At 40.7% G+C, this 20,704-nt stretch overlaps 3 long non-coding RNA genes across 3 annotated transcripts; all 3 read left to right on the top strand.

The window, feature by feature from the left end:
- The first annotated feature begins 1,972 nt into the window (after window positions 1-1,972).
- On the top strand, window positions 1,973-10,368 carry LOC137244252 (uncharacterized). The gene is made up of 4 exons (XR_010950856.1): window positions 1,973-2,326; window positions 2,404-2,593; window positions 2,666-2,896; window positions 9,984-10,368. It is a non-coding gene; the product is annotated as an uncharacterized lncRNA (long non-coding RNA).
- A 5,128-nt stretch (window positions 10,369-15,496) lies between these two features.
- On the top strand, window positions 15,497-16,586 carry LOC137246620 (uncharacterized). Its single transcript, XR_010951602.1, has 4 exons — window positions 15,497-15,599; window positions 15,661-16,138; window positions 16,203-16,429; window positions 16,490-16,586. It is a non-coding gene; the product is annotated as an uncharacterized lncRNA (long non-coding RNA).
- Window positions 16,587-16,862: 276 nt separating this feature from the next.
- On the top strand, window positions 16,863-17,605 carry LOC137246621 (uncharacterized). Its single transcript, XR_010951603.1, has 3 exons — window positions 16,863-17,102; window positions 17,156-17,446; window positions 17,502-17,605. It is a non-coding gene; the product is annotated as an uncharacterized lncRNA (long non-coding RNA).
- Window positions 17,606-20,704: the final 3,099 nt, after the last annotated feature.

Here is a 20,704-nt window from a genome sequence, read left to right on the forward strand (position 1 = left end):
TAACTCTCACTCAAACACATTTGATAGCTCGGACTCCCTTTTTTCTATAAAAAAAGATTGTTCTCACCTCTCTAAATTAATGTATAATACGTTTGCTTCTGTTCTCTTTAAGTATTACGCTTGGCTGATGAAATTTCTTCTGTAGCTGAGCAGTCTCAGATCGTGACGCTTGACAAACCGCTGCCCATCAAAGACTCGGCAAAATAGAAAAAAATAAAAAAAAGTTATTATATATATATATAAATCGATCGCGTGAACAGGATTAGCCTGGTTTCATTGGGCCACTTGAAGGCAGCGCGCTGCCGCAACGTCCATTAAAAAAAAAAAAAAAAAAAAAAAAAAAAAAAAAACTTCGCCAATAAAGGAAATTATTGTTTGGTCATCAAACCTGAAACTAAGTTTTACTTTTCTATTCTATAATAGCACAAAGTATCTAGGAGTTATACTAGATAGTAAGTTTTCGTGGAAACACCATGTGGAAGAGAGAGCGGAGAAAGCCTCCGCGGCACTCTATGCGTGCAAGAGGATGCACGTGGCGCCTATCACCCAAACTCTGTCTTTGGGTTATAGGTTTGGCAATTGCCGTAAATACCCATAAAAAGAACGTATACCAAAAAACTTGAGAGGGTATGCAGAGTATCTATGATAAGCATAACTGGAGCCCTAAGGTTTAAGGCCTCATAGCAGCTTGAGTGCAGGCTGTGGGGTCTTCTGTTTACTGCGTCCATCCAGAAATAAGGAGATCCTACAGGTTGCCAGATTACTGCAGCGTCTTTCAAGTAGAAATAATAGCTGTGAAGAAAGCAGCAAAAATTTTGGAGAACGCTGCAGTCAATATATATATTGATAGGCTGCGATTAAGGCAATAATCTCACACAGTACTTCTTCAGGAAATATTCTGTGATAGAAGGAAGCATTGGAAAAACTTCGCTCACGCCGGACCATACATATTTACTGGGTTCCCGGTCATAAAGGGATATGAGTTAGACGTTTCACACCGTTGGACATTGCCTTCTGGCGTCACATACTTATAAGTTAGGACTCGTCAGTGCAGGAAGTGTGAGATGCAGGAAGAAACGGTTGAGCACGTTCTGCTATTACGGGCGACAGAGTTGCCACATCTCGAGGCAGCAATTAAGCTGGGTCCTATAAGACTGCTGGTATTTTCCAAAAGGACTTATTATATAGCATATGTACTGGTACCTGATTGGGGTTCTTCCGTTTGGTCGTCAAACAAATTCTGGTAACACTATGGGCACATTCAGTCTATGTGAGGTCTTTATTGACCGGCCAGTTCAACCGAACCTACCCTAAGGCATAACATAGGGGTTGGCTGTTAAATCAAGACCAAAAACTTGGGAGATGTACTAATAGAAGCGTTTTCAACTAAATACCTATCGTCCCAAGGTTTATATTAAAAATTTTACTTCTATCAGGAGCCTTGTGCAAAAAATATGGCATGTTGTGTTGTGTTCCTTTATATTTCAAATAAAAAATGTATATTTCTTCTATCATGATTTAAAATGAATGTGATGTGATTATTTTTTGGTTTTAGTAATTTGTTGTCAGACTTAAAATTAAAATTGGTGGGTTTTCGAGTGGAAAATATATGTTAAATATCGGATGTAAGTGCTACCAAGTGCAGATGTCAAAAATTGTCCATAAAAAGCCAAATCAACAGAGCCGTTGTTCCGAAATTGATCCAGATATATTTGTGGGGATCATAGCGTTGTTGTTGCAATAGCATGTTAAATTTTTATCATTATCTGGATCATGCTTCATTGGAAAACTACTACCCTAAAAGACGGAGGTCACTAGTTCACCCACACATTCAAAGCTTTTTTCGCTCTCCACTAACACATCGACGTTTCTTGCTGTCAGCAGCGTCATCTTAATACGACAATTTATTAATTATTCCGGGAAACATTTTAAAACGATGAAAAACTATAATTGTGGTAATTAAACTAAAAAACTAAAAAAGTGCTTGTGCTACGGACTTTTAGGTGTGACGTGTGTTAGCAGTTTAGGCACTTCTAAATTAACCTGGCGCATTAACTAGAGGCAGCCAAGTCCTCTTGCCACCAATTGGAATTGGAAGATTCGATTTCCAAAACTAAAAAAGGTAACGTTTTCAAGACAGTGCACAACCTAAACAAAGGTGGTATCAAAAGACGCGTGTCGAGATCCGTTTTTAGAATCTGAAAGTTGTATAGAATCGACGGGATGGCCTAGAAGGTTTCAGGTGGTCATACTAAATCGCTCCCGTGGAGTGTCCTTATCGCTACAACCAAAGCAACATTATTTACTCTCTGCTTTTCATTCATACGTATGTGTATTTTTAAATAATAAAAAAAAATGTTATATTATTCTAATATATATCATCTCTGCCGGGGTGCGATTCAGCTCAGGATATGCCAAAACAACAAGAAACCTACAATTAAATGCAGATTCACGTGTCATTTGCCAAGGATTTACCGGTAAACAAGGTACTTTCCACAACCAACATGCTTTGGAATACGGTACAAAATTGGTTGGATGTATTTTCCCAAAAAAGGGTGGAACTACGCATCTTGGTTTGCCAGTATTTGCTTCGGTAATTTATATTGATTTGTATTGATTAAAAATTGCAATAGTAGATAATGTAATGTGAATTAAAATTGAATAGGTAGCCGAAGCAAAAAATGCAACTGATCCGCATGCAACTGTTGTTTATGTGCCGCCACCGGGAGCTGCTGCTGCTATCATAGCAGTATTATAAGCACGACATTTCTTTGATTGGTTGCATAATCGAAATTGTGCGCTTACATGATATGGTTCGCGTTAAGCACGCTATGTTAAAGCAAAATAAATCTCGTCCAGTCAGGCCCGATTGTCCAGGATCATCGCACCTGAAATGGTAAGTAAATTGCCTACCATATTAAATATATAAACAACATGTATGAATTTGTTAGTGATAATTTGTCATGCTTTTGTTGATAATCAACTGAAGAAGGCAAATACCAAAGAAATCGAATTACCAATTGATTTCTTTAACTAGCGTTTGGAGAGAAAAAATACATATGTTTGTATGCATAGAACTGCATGGAAAGGGAGGAATTAATTAATTATGATCAGTAGATTTATAGGATTTTTATTATTTTCTCTGCGTCGCCGTTACCATTACATTGCGTTAAGAGAGGACATCAACACCTTACCCACAACCAGTTAAAATTTTAGTAAATTTTGCTCTTTTCATTACTGATTCAAAACGTGGGAAGTTATATATGTAGCATACCATGGAGAATGGTAAATTTTAACAGACTTTCGCATTGCGGTCATTATTAATATTCAATCCCTAGAAGGTTCAATGTAGTCATATCAATAGGTCCGGAGATGGTCGGGTTAGTACCTCAATGGTGCTTGTTACCGGAACGTAGATAGATAATTTATTGAGGATTGCACAATGACTTGCACATCTCCTTCACAGCACCTCGTCGTAGCCGACTTCTTTGATGAACCCTAGCAGAGTTCTTGGCTTGAGGGATTAAATGTGGGAATGCACTGGCCATGGTGAGCCCATAAACTTAGCCCTACGTTTTGAGATTGCTTCGTATTATTGGAGGATATGGTCCACCGTCTGCTGATCGATCACAAAATCGGCACGTGTTATTCGATAGTATGCCCACTTTCTGCATACGGCTGCTCAGTCTATAATGCCCTGTAAGAAAGCTCTTGGGATTCTTCGGTTATCTTTCGATAGGTCTATTATTGCCCTGTAGCGACTTGTGCTATAACTTCCTAACAGTAACTTAGATTGTCTCAAACCTGGCGTATTGCTCCAGTGTTCTTCTCTCTTTCCCCCCCTTCTCCTAATAAATGCCCCTGTGAGCCAACTGACTGGAACGGCTCGGGATCGATGGGTTATGCAGTTCCTGCCTCTCTTTCCGGGTTTTCCGCCTGCTCTTGTTGTAGCAGTGCTTCGCCCCATCCAATAGGTGCGACAGATCACAAATTGTCATCAATGTCCTCTAACGGGAGTCCAAGGAAACAGAAAGTTTCAACAGGGGTGGACCATAATGAGAGGAGTGTTAGAGGCGTTGATTCCACAATACAGCTAAAGAGATGGTTGGTGTCATGTGGGGACACATTATAAGCAGGACATATGTTTTGTATCTCGGGGTTGATTCTGGATAGGTAAGAGTTTAACCTGTTACAGTATCCAGATCGAAGTTGGGCTAGAGCGACTCCCGTTTCCTTAGGGAGAGTGCGTTCCTACTCTGCTAGTTTTTTTCTTTGAGTACAGGATTCACCGGGAAATTCCTGGCATAGAGGTCCGGCGCCTGTTTGCGGAGTTCACTCAGAACCTGCTTGTGTTTTTCAGCTTCATACGGCTGTGCTCTCAGGTGCCGTATTTTCTCATAATGTAATGAGGGCGTGAACAACAAGAAGCCACAAAAGATTTGTAAAAGTTAAGAGGACGTCGGGTTTTGGGATCAAGCCCAGAGCAACCTGTCCGATGCAACCATCCCTTGCACGTGACACACTGACAAGAGTATGACCGTCCTAAAAAGATTCTTTTCCGGCAAACGCAGCAAAACCATTTCTTATGACCGGGGTCAGGAAAAGGATACGGATTGGGTTCGATACCTTCCCGGAGGAGGAGAGTATGACGCAGACCCGCTGCATGGATCTGCTGGGAGGATGATAATTTGTGGGAGGGACGCAACAAACTAAACACTAGAGTCCGCCTGCTCATTACCCTGTACTCCCCTGTGGCCTGGGACCCAGTGCAACAGTACTACGTTGTGAACCCAAGGACCAGTGCTGACTTTATTTCGAACCCCACAATTGCCTTTAGTGGGGCCTGACTGTCTGACTGAGTATGGCAATTGTTTCATTGGAGTATCAGCGCAGAAGGTTCAGCTTAGCGCACCAACATATGAGCCATTTATTTTGAAAGTGGCATAAGTCATTTCCAACTCATGGTCTTAAATGCATTGTTATTTTTGAACGAATGCATATATAGATGGTTCTACAATTATAAAATAATAATAAGAATTGCATCTTTTGGATATTGGACTCTAACAAACTGGAGGCGAGGAGAGATACAAACAAATTATCACTGAACCTAAACGACATGAAATGACTTATGCCACTTTCAAAATAAACGGCTCATATGGCGAATACTTCTGCTTGAAAGCTGCTCGTATGTGCTTTTAGAGGTACTGATATTTTTGCTCTGGGTCTGGAGACTCTGGCTTGAATCCCCTCTGGCGTCTTCGAACCAGGGCCATAGAGAGAAAATCCGGGTCCGGGACTAAAATAATTTACGGGCCCCCTATAAAAAATCCACTAATACATTTTATTAACGTGAATTAATGACGTTTCATTCATAAATCATTATTGATGGATTACATCAAAAAAAATTTTTGCCACATCAACTAAATGATTTTTGGCTAAGAGCTGACAATAAAATTAACACAGAATATTTACTATTTGTTTTATTTTATTGTAACGTAGAAATAAAATTCTCTTTTAACAGCCACATATTATTTCAAATAATCTTTTCTAGTTATTTGGTAACATTTTCATACATTTCTGATAAATTTAATGATGATTATAAATTTTAATTATTCAATATAAAATGTTCGGATATCAAAGAGTGGCTTTACTTGCTTTTTTCGCTGCAAAATTTTTTATAATAATATCAAAATTTAACTGTCTTGCCAAAACGGATGCAACACAAAGCGTGACAAGTCCTAAAACTCGCTCTTTAGATGAACACGATCTATGAAAGTCTTTCATTCTTGAAAGGACGCTGAAGGAACGTTCTGCACTAGATACAGTGACAGGTAAAGTGCAAAAGGTACGTAAACCAATACAAAAGTTGGGGGAAAAGTGTATACATATTTTGAAAATAGAAGGCATTTAGCAATTCCAATGGAGACAGACCTTTATCAAAATTTGCTTCGTAAATGTGTTTCAAGTGAACTATTTCACATTCTAAGCATTGAGAAATATCCGACTTGTATTTTTCGACAAATTTTGCTGCGCTCGCCCGAACCGTAGTTTCATCCATGTCTTAAATTGCCACAAAAAGGAAAACTTTTCTGTCAAATTTCTCATAGCTGCAAATCGTTCAGTAATGCCAGTGATTACCGAATCAACGATCACCAAGAATGTATTGTTTTTGAAATCAGACTCTGAATCATCCGTAATCATCTCATTTACATTATCTTCAGAACGCCTTTTGGGTTTTCTCTTTCGAATGTCCGGAAACTTTGGCGAGATGTTCAATTGAATAGCAACTGTTTTGCATTCGTTTAAAATTGTTTCCCATTGGTTCCTGATCAACATCAAATCAGCTAATAAGGCATCTAGATGTCGGACCTCAACATCTGTGGTGGCGTCTCTCGCTTGGAGGACCACGCTTCTTTCATTAATGGTAGGGTTTTGAACCAAATTGAGGACAGCAAGATACATTCGAACTTGTTGATGTACTTGAGAATGCCGGTAACATCGCAGTATGCTTGCGGAGTCAAATTTGGTTTTTGGCTGAAAGACTATGAAGAGAGCTAGGTACATTTTTTTTGAGGATGTCACATCGTTGTGGAGTGCTGCCGAAGAATTGAAGAAATAATTGCAGCCGTACAACATTCTGCAGCATCAACACCACATAAATTGATAGCGTTTTCTTTTCTGAAATAAATTGTTGCCTAAGTAAATGGTAATACTCTACCCCATCGGGTTATGGGGTCAGAATATACCCGCGGTAGGTATGCCTGTCGTATGCGTAAGAGGGGACTAAAATATCAGATTCCAGGGGCTGTGTAGCGCAACCCTGCAGGTTGCGAGCGCAATATATAGCTTCCCCAAACCTAATTGTCAACCTCACCTATCCGCGGCGAATCCTGTTTCACTAACAGACGAGGCTCTGGCGACCCCAAGCTCCTCATGGAACTTGGGGTGGGGAGGGAGGGGATGGCCTGAAGGTTTAATGTGGTCACATAAATCGTTCCCGAGATGGTCGGCCTAGCACCTTAATGGTGCTGTGGTACCGGTGCATACCGGATCTGTATCCGGCAAAGGACCATCACATCGATAATACTCCTCAAAGCCTTCGGGGAGCAACCTTATCGCTACAACAACAATAACAGCAATAGAGTTACTCCTACCCCAGAAAATGGTCAACATTTATAGTCCTTACAAAGAACATTTCAACTCACCAAATTTACTCATATTAACAGAGTATATGTGGAACTTAAGAGCGAATTGAGAGTTTCACAAAGTTGCACTGCCACACCGCCATTTTTTACAGGGTAAAAGTGTAACGCTTTTGCGTTGCGAGCAGGCAAGAATTTTCACAAAAGAACGAAATACCCCGTAAAGGCGTTGCCTGTTTTTTAGAATAGAACAACAACGCTTGCGTAACACTTTATCCAGAAAAGAAAACGCTATCATAGCTGCGGGTTGCACAAGGCGAGTAATCAGCATTCGAGTTTTTGTCGAGAATGTGACGTAGTGCTCCGTTGTAAGCTCCTTTCATATTGGCGCCGTTATCGTACCCTTGTGCACGACAATCTTCAATCATGTATGGCAAATTAGATCAGCGATTTTCTGAGCAGTTTTTTGGTTACAATTCACGAAAGCCAAAATCTGTTCTGGAATTGCAAATTTGTTGCTTTCGAATTGAAATGGAGTGAGCGCAAAATGAACGTAGTCAACGTGACTAGCATCAAGCATAGCATCAACGATAATAGCAAAATACTTAGCTTTCTTGCCTTGATCTAATATAGTTTCCCTCACATGCTTTGCACAAATTTCTATAAACTCGTTCTGAATGTCTGGGGAAAGATAGTGAACTTGTAAACGTTTGTGCTGCTATTGTGAAATCCTAACTTTCTCCAAATGATCTCTAAGTATCGGATCATAATGACTTATGAGATCTTAGATGCCCAAAAAATGTCCATACTTTCGCTTTTTGAAAAAAAATAGTGTCCAAAATTCTATATAAAATTTCTTTCCACTTTTGAGTTTCAGTGATTAGCTGTTCATTGATAAGTGTATCAATTGTAGCCTCCTTTCGAATTAGGTTTTGTAAAGATCGCCATTGAATATAACATTTAATGTGATCTTCAGTATTTTTGTGTGATGGCAGTTTACTGTATAGCTTCTTCCATACCTGGAATTTCGAATATTCGCCAGGACAACAAATTTAGGTCGATTTAAAGTATTGGTGCTTAACCGACGACATGGTAGGCAAAAAAAGCATTGCTACTGGCACTCCACACCAACCAGTGACGCTCCACTTTCTCTCCATTTGGAAAGATTCTGTTTAACAACGAGGTAGGAAATGCCTCGTCATGACAATCACGTGGAAAAATAACAGGGCACTTTTGATGACCTCGACGAATTATTTCGTTGACTTCTTCAGATCGCAAAAACTCATTATTCACGGTACCGATATCGAAGTCGTTTAAATAATCTAGACTTTGATACAGAGTTGGTCGTATTGTTGGAAGGCTTTTTGAAGATGAACCTTTATCAGTGTTACCACGAAAACTTTACGATTTCGGATTAATGTAAACATATATTTTTGTTTGATGTTTTTATTGTCTCCTCACTGTTCGAGGGACCAGGTAAAAAATCATTATCAATATTCGTTGCTTTTGAAATTCGGCTTAAAATTTCCACATGGAACAACTAAAGACTCTCCTGAATTAAAAAAAAATGTCTTAGTACCTCTAAATCGCGGGCCCCCCGAGAAATACCGGGCCCCCTGAGAAATATCGTGCCCTGCGCTTGTCAGGCTAAGGCTCCAGCTATTAGGAGTGATAAAGCTGTCAGATCTAGAAGCAGCAAGTGGCTTAAGTCCTAGGAAGCTTCTAGTATTTGTCAAGACGACGGAGTTTTTTTATAACATAGGTCCTGGCTCTTGATAGGGTTTTCAGCTTGGTCGTTAAAACAAACTTCTGTTAACACTACGGACTCATTCAGTCTATGTGAGATCCTCATGAACCGGCCACTTCAACCTAACCTATATTTTGTGTTTTGGTTTTTACTTTAGAATCTACCGGTTAAGTAAGCGATCTCAGCTAACTAAGCGCCTTCAAATGTAGATCCATAAGGAACATGAGGTCGCCAGAGCCTCGGCTGTTAAAGAAACAGGATTCGCCACGGGTAGGTGACGTTGACAATTGGATTGGAGAGGCTATATATTGCGCTGGCAACCCATTGAAAGGATTGCGCTATAAAACCCCTTGAATCAATTTGGTATTTTAGTCGCCTCTTACGACAGGCATAGCTACCACGGGTATACTCTAAGCCCACTAACCCGCTGGAGCCATGTGCAGCGTGAGTGCACTTTGGGTGTCGCAGGGCAAGTTTCGTCGTGCCTGGTGTTGTTGGGTGAGCGGCCAGGCAAGGCAGCAGGGTACACATGCACCATTCAGGAGGATACCCTCGCTGAGCCCAGAAAATCTGGGAAAATTCGATGTACTGCTCAGATCCAGCAAACGAGTATGTTCTGTACTGGCATATGATAAACTTGCAGACAACCAAACGTTTACTTTCCTGTCCAAAAGGGAATTGGTGCTCGGCACTGCTGCTAAAGAAGAATAAACGTAGTCATATCAATTCGTTCCCGGGTTACTCGGGGAAAGCAGTTTTAGCAGTACTTTGCCCGTTTCAATTTGCACATCCATTCAAAGAACTTCGCATAATGGATTAAACAGTCATTTGCATTTATTCGTTTTTGTTTTTGTAGCACGCCTAATTTACTATCTATTACCCCAACACCTATCAATTATCCCTTGTTATAATCTTCGGGTACCCCACTGCCGGAAGATGCCTTGGCATGGTGGAGGTTCACTTGAATTTACTTTACAGGTCCTGATTCTGGTTATCTGAAATCCCCTTGAGTATCTTATATTTATTAAGCACTTCCGGTTATATTAAAAACTTATTATCTATCTTTACTGATATTCGTTTCTTTTTCATTCTAGGTAATTCGATTTGACGATGCGGGCATAGCAATATTCCAGCTGTGGCTGTAAGAAGAACGTACATTTGCTCAAACTACAAGAAAACTGCGACAACTGTCCCTCGGCCTTTTTAGTATCACATGTAAGGCCCTACCACGCATATTATGGGAAAGGGTCAAGTTCAAAGGCTCAACATCACCTGCAAATCGACTTTGATAGCACGAAATGGGGCTGCATATATTCCGGTATTATATCTACAATACTCATATCTATGCAAACTGATACTAACAACACCACCCGCGCAGGAAAAATTGAGCACCATCAGTGTGGGCTTCGAAACTCAAAATGGTTTCAGAAAGGGCACGACTACGAATGAGTTTATGTCTTTACATATGTAGTTTGTAGATATAAATATGCACATATGTAAGGTTTACTAGAAAATTATGGAAATTATTTGTAAAAACCATTGTATACATAATTTATTCATAATTAAATATTATTTAAACAAAAGGGACGCGTTTCATTCATATAAAAAGCGAATTGACAGAAGGTAAACGGTACGGGTAACCGATAGGCCAGTTACCCGTGTTGTTGTTGTTGCATATGTTTTGGTTAGCGATAACGAAAACATACCTAATGAAGTAACTTAAAAATGTAAATAACATCGAGCGAGAAGGAATGTCGAAAACACAATAGGTAAGAGCGAGAAAGCGAGTCACACGTACACTATTTTGAGAGAGCGCATGCGCCCTGCAAAAATCGTGTGACCAAAAACGCACACAGCCACACGAATTTTTGACAGGGGTGACGATTTGGAATGAAAAATTCTCCAAATGAAATAGCATGTTGACAAATTTAGCTTTCTCACAATGTATCGTGCTCTCTCGCACCTATTATTTTTATAGGGATAGCAAAGTACGTCATTTTTGCGTGCAAAAAAATCCGCTATTTCTAATTCAGCAGAGACAGGAAAACATTTGGTGGTGGAAAATTTTTTCAATTTTGAGAGTTTTAAGTGGAATATCTCCAGAAAGATTTAAAATTAAGAGGGAGTTCATCACAAATATATATATTTTAAAGTGCACAAACTTATAATTTAAAAGTTATTTGGTGTTAAAGTTTGCAAATTTCTAAACAAATTTTATATGTGTATACGTATATATATGTGGCAGCACAGCTTTGTAATGTCATCAATAAAATATATATATTGTAACGAATTTACTTGCAAATCCTCTTATTTGCAATCCTCTGCTAAGTTCGAATCACTAAACTGTTGAATAAATAACTCCAATATTGAATGATGGAAAAATGGCCTTTATTAAGTACTCCACAATAACACTCAAACTGTGCAACGAATAGCTTAATAACCAAACTGATATCTTAAAGGAAACTGACTTTCAAAATAATAGTGCTATTGCTCGCTAGATATCGTCTTACTCGTAACTGCTTGACAATTCAAATCAAACTGAATTACTTCTTACTCGCTGGCGCCGCTTTTATAGTTTACGCTGCATACTTCTAGGCTCTTCGATTTCCAGAAGTTACTAGTTGTTTCGGCTACAAAATCGCCAGCCACAACTACGTGCACAAAGTATTGCTCTCTCTTGTGACAACTCAGAGAAGGCATATGCATGTGTTTGTAGTTTACAGTCTCCCGCACACACATAAGCGTATAAGTAAATTCATCGGTGTGTGACATCTCATCTCTTGCTGCCTTGTATGTAAATGTTGCTCGTCGGAATGTGTACATATGTGTAGACGCAATTATTTATTCGTTTATGTAGATACATAATGATTGAATTATTGATGTGCATTCACGTCACTGCTTAGATCGGCTTAGAGCTGGCAGCACTCCTTAGTTTTGCTAATATTCGTAACACTGCCCACCACCTAAGTCTGATCGTCCCGATCAGACAAATCTCTCGATCTAAACGCTGCTAGCATCGCCAAATGTACCACTCTTCTACTCCGTGGTTTCTCAATGCTTTGTATGCGGTAGATGGTATCACTGAGCTTCTTCACAATCTTGTACGGGCCTTCCCAACTGCACCGAAATTGGGCTGGGACACCTTTCCGCCGGTGAGGGTTGTTTAACAGTACCAAATCTCCATTCCGGAAACCTTCCGAATTATTTTCCCTGTCGTACCTGTGTTCCATCTTACTACTCATTATTCTGGATCGTTCTCTCGCACTCTGTTGCTTGGCCAATGAAGAACTACTTTGTAGAGCTTGTTCTTGACGGATTGGCTTCACATACTCAGTATCGTTCCGACGTTTCCCAACAAAAGTACGCGCTGGCTTGAAATCATCCTTGCATTCTTTCAGAAAAATTCTTTCAGTGAATTTAGTGCGTCCATTAGGGTTTGTTGATGCCGGTCTTTTCCTCGCAGGTACTTTTAATTTCGCTTTATTTGGCACATTCGATCCATCAACCTTTGCTCGATCTACTTTCCTTGACTTTCGTGGTCTCTGTCGAATCTCCTCAACCAGCACTCGCTTACTGCTGAACCCTTTTTCCAAACTGAAGTTAAGTGGCACATCTTGGTTCTCATAATGCATCACCCTTCTCTGCATATCGATCTTGATGTCATGGTCAACCAAGAAATCCACTCCCAATATAACTTCATCAACGATCTCCGCCACAACGAATTTGTGTAGAACCATGACCTTCCCAATTAGGACTTCACATATTACTTCTCCCTGAACTTGGTTATATTCGCCTGTGACCGTACGCAACCTCGCTCCAGGTAATGACTTTATTCCCCTGTAGACCAAATCAGATCGAATCAAGGAATGAGATGCCCCCGTATCTACAGTCAGTACACGCTCTTTACCATCCACATTCCCTCTGATGGTAAGACTGCTTGATTTCCTTCCAATCTGCGACACAGATATCACAGGACATTCAACAGCCGGGGCAAGTTTTCGTTCTTTACTTTCGACACGCTCTTGCTCATTTCCGCCAGCTTTGCGTTTACGGCCACCCACATTGTTGGAACTATTAGGACCAAGATCGCAATGACGTGCAATGTGACCTGGGTTGCCGCACTTGAAACATTTAATAACTCCGGCATTCTTCTGTTGAGATCCCCTTAGTGCTTCCAAAATTGTGTCTACCCACTCCGGCCTTTCTACTTCCACACGATGAGCTTTGTATGCTGGTTTACTCAATAATGACGCCGTTTCCTGAGTCAATGCATGGGATACCGTTTCAGAAAATGTTTGCTTTGGGTTCGCGTATGTGGCTCGCTTCGTTTCGACGTCCCGTATGCCATTTATAAAGCTTTGAATCTTCACTCTTTCCGTGTATTCCACGGGTGCGTCCGCATTTGCAAGATGAGCCAATCTTTCAATATCTGAAGCAAACTCCTGCAATATCTCATTTGCTTTTTGGTAGCGGTTTTTCAACTGAATTTGGAATATCTGTTTCCTATGCTCGCTTCCATAACGTCGTTCTACAGCAGCCATCAATGTTTCATAACTGTTCCGTTCGTACTCTGGAATCGTCTGTAAGATTTCCGCTGCAGGCCCTTTCAATGCCACGAACAGTGCAGCAACTTTATCTTCCGCATTCCAGTTGTTCACTGCTGCGGTCTTCTCAAACTGTAGCTTAAAGACCTGGAAAGGAACAGAACCGTCAAAGGATGGTGTTTTTACCTTTGTATTGCTTGCTGAAACAGCTGGGCGGTTTAATTGCAACTCTTGTATACGACCTCTCAAAGCATCCACCTCGGCTTCGATTTTTTCCTCAAACTGCGTTATTTTCTCGTCCATACGTGCTTCGAGTTTTGATGATATACGCGCCTCTTGTGCTTCGAGTTGTACTGTTATGCGTGCCTCTTGTGCTTTCAGTTGTGTCTCCATTTTTGATGTAATCTGTGTCGACATTTCTGCCATACGCGTTTCTTGTGCTTCAATCTTCGATGTAATCTGTGTCGACATTTCTGCCATACGCGTTTCTTGTGCTTCAATCTTCGATGTAATCTGTGTCGACATTTCTGACATACGCGTTTCTTGTGCTTCAATCTTGGATGTTATGCGTGTCTCCTGCGATTCTAGTTGTGATGCCATATATGTCTTCTGTTCTTCCATCTTGGATGTTATACGGTTCTCCTGCGATTCCATATATGTCTGCTGTTCTGCCAGTTGAGATGACACTGTCGATGTTTGAGCAGATATTGCAGCTAAAATCATGTTCAAGTCTGTACTGGTAACCGTCTGCGATGTTTCGTTCTTCTCTTCAATTTTTGTTGTCTCCTCGCCATCAAGATGAAAGACATGCTCTTCCATATCAATTCCTTCTGCTTCCATTGCTTCTCGTAGCCGTGCCTGAAGTTCGAGTTTAACGCCGCTTGTATTCAATCCACGGCTCTCCAACTCCTTCTTCAGTTGCGGGATCTTCAATTCACTTAACTTTGCCATGTCCTTGTTGTCCTCTAGAATTTATTCAACAATTCCTCTTCTGACACCAATTATAACGAATTTACTTGCAAATCCTCTTATTTGCAATCCTCTGCTAAGTTCGAATCACTAAACTGTTGAATAAATAACTCCAATATTGAATGATGGAAAAATGGCCTTTATTAAGTACTCCACAATAACACTCAAACTGTGCAACGAATAGCTTAATAACCAAACTGATATCTTAAAGGAAACTGACTTTCAAAATAATAGTGCTATTGCTCGCTAGATATCGTCTTACTCGTAACTGCTTGACAATTCAAATCAAACTGAATTACTTCTTACTCGCTGGCGCCGCTTTTATAGTTTACGCTGCATACTTCTAGGCTCTTCGATTTCCAGAAGTTACTAGTTGTTTCGGCTACAAAATCGCCAGCCACAACTACGTGCACAAAGTATTGCTCTCTCTTGTGACAACTCAGAGAAGGCATATGCATGTGTTTGTAGTTTACAGTCTCCCGCACACACATAAGCGTATAAGTAAATTCATCGGTGTGTGACATCTCATCTCTTGCTGCCTTGTATGTAAATGTTGCTCGTCGGAATGTGTACATATGTGTAGACGCAATTATTTATTCGTTTATGTAGATACATAATGATTGAATTATTGATGTGCATTCACGTCACTGCTTAGATCGGCTTAGAGCTGGCAGCACTCCTTAGTTTTGCTAATATTCGTAACAATATATATACATGTGCATGTTGCTACAAAAGCGCGATTGATTTAATAAAAACATTTATAATAAGTAAAAACAATGCAAAAATGAAATGTGAAATATACAAAAATGCAATCTAAGTTTATCGTTGCCAATTTATATAGATATGTATGTGGATTAAGGTTTTGAAAGATGTGTAAATTGTAATTTAAAGTGCTATAGAAATTTGCTAAATTTGCAAATTTTAACAACAAATAACTTTTAAATTATAAGTTTGCGCACTTTAAGATATATATATTTGTGATCGGGAGAACTTCCTCTTTCATTTGATACCAAGTTTTATCCCGAACTCGGGGCTGCTATTCTAAAATTTTCCCAAAGTTTTTAATATACAATGATTTTTGCTGTTTATTTAGACAAAAAATTTTGATTTGATTTTTGTGCTCATCGAAAGAATTCACAATTATATAGCACCATGCCGCGAATTATGATAAAAGGTGGTGTGTGGAGAAACACTGAGGTAAGAATTTGACGCGACTGGTTACTCTTGACCGTTTATTAACTAAATTGATAACTTTCAGGATGAAATCCTCAAAGCAGCTGTAATGAAATATGGCAAAAACCAGTGGTCACGTATTGCATCAGTGCTGCACCGCAAATCTGCCAAGCAATGTAAGGCACGCTGGTACGAATGGCTTGATCCTAGCATAAAGAAGACAGAATGGTCACGGGAGGAGGATGAAAAGTTTTTGCATTTTACCAAATTAATGCCAATACAATGGCGTACAATTGCGCCGATTATTTCAGAGGGTTAACTGGCACCAATTGTTCACACCAAATTGTTAGGTGCAGGATTCGCCACGGGTAGGTGAGGTTGGCAATCACAACCCCTTGAATCATTTTGGTCGGCAGGTATGCCACGGATATATTCTTGGCACTTGTTATTGATGGCTCTTATGATGCCACCAACACAACCTGGACAGACGCCAATGCTCAGTCAACCACCCAAGCCGGGTCAACCCCCAATACCCGGACACGTCCGGACGTCCTGGTTATAATGTATGCTAATACAACTAATAATTCACATTTTTGCTGATGATTATTTTTGTGTTATTTTCTTTAGCAACCACCTGCACCTGTTACTGGTAAATATCAACAGCCGCAACAGTATGATCAAGCCCAACGCCGTTTAGATCCCGATCAGATGCCAAATCCGATAAGCGTTATCATTGGAAATCAAAATAGCACTGGTGGTGCTTTTATTACTAATGAACAGGGTTTATTACCACCATTGGTGACCACAAAATATGTGGTAGAAGATCAGGGTAACTCCTCGCCACGTTACGTTAGGTATCGTTAATCGAAATTAATGTTTTGTTTGGCAATTACATTGATCTTTCTTCTTTGCAGGTCGTTTTTGTATTGCATACCTGCAACAACTGATTTATTAAAAACAACAGCTTTGTCCATTACACTTACCGTCTCACCAATGGGACGCACGGTTGAGGATGAATATGAGGCACCAATTGTAAATTTTGGTGAATTGGGTGCAATTAGATGTAATCGTTGCAAGGCTCAATAGCAACTTGTAGATGCTGGTCGTCGTTTCCAATGTCTAATGTGTAAAGTAACAAGAGATGGTAAAAAAAATTTTTCACTTTTACTTGTGTTCATTGATCCATATTTTTTCTCAACAGTGCCAACATTTGGGCCATACCGGACAGCGTGTCGATAAATATGAACGTCCTGAACTTTAGTTGGGTACATGAGTATTTGTGTAAAAAATGTTTGGGTACCGATAGCTCTCATGGTAAACCTCAACTCATATCCAACATCAATGCCTCGCATTCAATTGTGGCACTGTACGCACTACATTGGGTTCACGTAGTATGGACAAGCATATTGTTGATTCCAGTGGTAAGGCCACAATTTCAAATGATGGGGCAACCATTATGAAACTATTGGATATTGTGAATCCAGCCGTAAAACTCTAGTACACATCACCAAATTTCAAAATGCTGAGGTAAGTTTTTTGTTATATTAGAATGTGTAGAATAAAAATGTTTCTCTTATCAGGTCGGCGATGGCACCACTTCAGTAGTATTTTAAGCATGTGAAATCTTAAAACAAGTTAAGCCAGATGTTGCGGAAGGCGTGCATGCACGTATCATCATTAAAGCTATACGTAAAGCATTACAATTATGCATGCTAAAATATGACATGGCTGTACATGTCGAAGCGCCAATCAAATGAGCAACAAAGTGCTTTATTGGAAAAATGATCTGCCACAGCAATGTCCTCCAATGTCCAAGAGTATCAGAAAATTGTTGATGCTGAATGGCGTATTCTGTAGAATAAACTAGCTAAGTAAGGCGCCAATGTTGTGTTTTCTAAATTACCAATTGGTGATTTTGCTTCACAGTATTTTGCAGATCGTGATATGTTCTGTGCTGTTCATGTACCAGAAGAAGATTGGAAACGTAGAATGAAAGCTTGTGGTGGTGCTGTTATGACTACAGCCTATGAAGCCTTTAAATTGTTAAGTAATATAATGAAAAGATTGCGTCCAAGGTTGTGCCTGAAGGTTTAATGTGGCCACATAAATCGTTTCCGAGATGGTCGGGCTGACACTTTAATGGTGCTGTGTTACCGGAGCGTACCGGATCTGTATCCGGCTAAAGGACCATCACATCGATAACACTCCCCAAAGCCTTCGGGGAGCAACCTTATCGCTACAAAAACAACAACAACATTGTGTCCAAATCCCGAAAAAAAAACTATAAAATTTGTGTCAGTGAAATGATAATTATTGCTTTTGGTTGTTATTTTTGAGGCATCGTCATCGAGTTCCTTCTGATCGTATATGCCGGTTCTTTTGCATTCTTTTACATGCATAAAGTGCCGTTGAAGCCTTCCTCACCCTCTCCTCCACGTTGAGCTTCCATGACAGCTTACTGTCTAGGATCATTACTAGATATTTTGTGCAAGGTTTCTCCCGTAGGGTCGCCCCTCCTAACTTAGGCCTGGTCCAATTAGGGACCTTGTACCTCTTTGTAAACAAGACCATATGCAACGTCATCTGTGTAAACCGTAAGTTTTTCTGGTCCCTCGTAGAATCCCCTAAGCAGTTGGTTAATGACCAGCGTCCACAGCAGAGGTGATAGCACCCCTCCCTGCGGAGTGCCCCTGTCCACTAATTTCGTGGCCGCGTACAATCCCCATTGCGATGTAATCTTACTGCAGTTTAACATGCAGTCGATCCATCTGGGTAAGGCTGGATGTACTTCAACGTAATTAAGACCATCAATAATCGCCCATTTAGAAAGCCCCGGCAATGCTTAAGAAGACTTCTAGAGCATATTCCTTATATTCCAGGGCTTTTTCTATGCTTATTACCACCCTATGCAATCTGGTGTCTACTGACTTGCCTTTGGTGTACGCCTGTTGTGTTGTGGAGAGCAGCTTTTCATCCACGTTGGACTTTATGTACACATCTATCAGCCTCTGAGAGGTTTTGAGCAGAAATGATGTTAAGGTACTGGGTCTATAATCTTTGGGATACACGTGACCGATCTTCCCCGCCTTTGGTAGGAAAGCTACACGAGCAGTTCTCCAAAAGTGCGGTACATGATTCAATTTATGCACCCATCGAATATTATTTTAAGCCATCCCACGACCGCCCTACTTGAAACTTGTAGCATGGCCGGACATGTACCATCTGAGCCCGGTGATTTCACCACCACTACGAGGTCCTCAGTAGTGTAATTAGGCAGCATATATGAATGCAGCTGTTTCCTTACCATTACTACAGCTCGCACCCGTCCTTATGTTTGCGCATAGTAAACGCCAAATCCGCGCGCGCTAAGTCCAGAAACCTTTCCTCTCGATGGAAGCCACGGCTCCTGGATCAGCGCGTTAGGAGGAGGAGTTCGCTCGACGCCACTTCACTGTATTGGAGGTTTATCTGTAGGACTCGCAGTACCAATGGGCTGCTTGTCCCCCTCCAGCACCTTCGTCGTGACGTCGCCGTCCTCCTCTTGCCCTTTTGGTTTAGAGTATTCGAATCCCCCTTCAGCCTCTTGCACCTGTTGTGCCGGGTGTTCCTTTGTGCGACTCACAGCACCATCTGGCTGTTAGTCCCCTTCTAACACATTCGGAGTGACGTGGGCTACCTCCACCTGTCTTTTTCCCTTACGCTTTTGAGGTCCTTTTCGACTTCGCCCACGTCCAGCGTGTTAGGACTTTAATACCCGCGACTTCTTTTCCTGAGTCGCATATAAATTTTGCCTGTACCTAAGGACATTTTCCAAGCTGCGCGTACAATATATCCTCCGCCTGCTTGTTTATTTGGCCTTCCTCCGTAGGCCGAGATACAGTAAGTACCTTCCAATCCTGTGCCGGTATGTTCGGATTCTGATTCTGCAAAAGTCGCCTCCGACATCATCACGCATGGTATCCATACCTTAACTTTTGGTACCTTGGGGATTTGCGCTTTATCCCCCATCTCAAAACGCGCGTTCGTGCCCTGCTTTTGGAGGTTTGGAACCACTTCCTCTAGGCACCGCAAGCTCGCGATGTTGTCGCACGCTATCATCTTCATACCATTATACCATCCCCCGAATCAAAGGTTGGAAGGAGCTTACTTGGTTATTCCCGCATCATCTTAAGCATTAAGCTAATAAGCTCCTTTTCTACAGATCTCCACCTTTCACTAGTCATCTGTTCGAAAGGACTGCTACGATCAACCAGCGCCACAGTCAGTGACTGCTTTGCCACATCACTCATCTTCTCGGGAAAAGCCAGCGTCTTAGTGTTATTTCCCTTTGGCACTTCCGAGAAAGCCGGAGTCTTAGCTCCCTTTAGCACCTCCGAGAAAGTCGGAGTCTTAGCGTTATCTCCCTTTGGCTTATCTCCTACTTCCATAGTTGGAACTTCCCTCTGGCTCGCAGCCTTCGAGGTAGTTGCTACCTCGCTATTGGGTCCCATCTGTCTTACAGCTTTGGGCCTACTTGTCTAAGGACTGCCTACTCATCGATGTAGGAAACAATAGCATAGGCGTAGAAGCAATAGTGACTCCTGGTGGTAAAGGTAGCTATTGATATGTAGAAGTTAAGCAGAAGTTTGAATATGAGTTTTTTTAAGTTATAGCAAAAAAGCGTTGAGGATTTTTAGTATCTTACCAGGTACCTTCGTACATGTTTCTAAGAATGAAGAATAAAACCTATTCAAACTCAATTTTCACCAGGACAAAGCCGCTGAGACTTCGCTATACTTTAACATACAATACATTACCCCATTTTAGCACAACTATCATTTTTTGATTTTATTAAATTTTATAAAATGTTTCTTCCTCTACAGTTCTATTTCGGTATTGGATGGTAAATATGGCTTTCGCATTTTCTCCATCAATAACTGTGAAAAGGTGGAAGAAATCTATGCGTGCAAATCTCACATATTATCTTGGTCGAGCGTTTCTTCAATAGCTCTCTAGTGGTGACACTTCAAAAAGAATCAAAATATCTGCCATTGCGTCTACGGCTCAAATACCCACAGTATATGAATGAATCAATTGCACCTAATTGTCTGCCTAATGGATAGTATACATATTCATGATATACGAGACAT

Source organism: Eurosta solidaginis, chromosome 3 (genome assembly GCF_040869045.1).
Source record: "Eurosta solidaginis isolate ZX-2024a chromosome 3, ASM4086904v1, whole genome shotgun sequence".
In the NCBI taxonomy this organism is placed as follows: Eukaryota; Metazoa; Arthropoda; class Insecta; order Diptera; family Tephritidae; genus Eurosta; species Eurosta solidaginis.